Source organism: Etheostoma spectabile, chromosome 2 (assembly GCF_008692095.1).
Source record: "Etheostoma spectabile isolate EspeVRDwgs_2016 chromosome 2, UIUC_Espe_1.0, whole genome shotgun sequence".
Taxonomy (NCBI): domain Eukaryota; kingdom Metazoa; phylum Chordata; class Actinopteri; order Perciformes; family Percidae; genus Etheostoma; species Etheostoma spectabile.
In genome coordinates, this window is record NC_045734.1 from 31,061,790 (window position 1) to 31,062,006 (window position 217).

The window sequence follows — 217 nt, forward strand, 5'->3', positions numbered from 1 at the left end:
TTAACGCAATTATCTAATCAACCAATCACATGGCAGTAGCTTCAATGCATTTAGGGGTGTGATCCTGGTCAAGACAATCTCCCGAACTCCCAACTAAATGTCAGAATGGGAAAGAAGGTGATTTAAGCAATTTTGAGCGTGGCATGGTTGTTGGTGGCAGACGGGCCGGTTTGAGTATTTCACAATCTGCTCAATTACTGGGATTTTCACGCACAAC

The 217-nt window shown here is 43.8% G+C and overlaps 1 protein-coding gene across 3 annotated transcripts in view; it reads left to right on the plus strand.

The window, feature by feature from the left end:
* wdr17 (WD repeat domain 17) overlaps window positions 1-217 on the plus strand; it is a 116,455-nt gene that overhangs the window by 111,672 nt on the left and 4,566 nt on the right. The window lies entirely within an intron of this gene.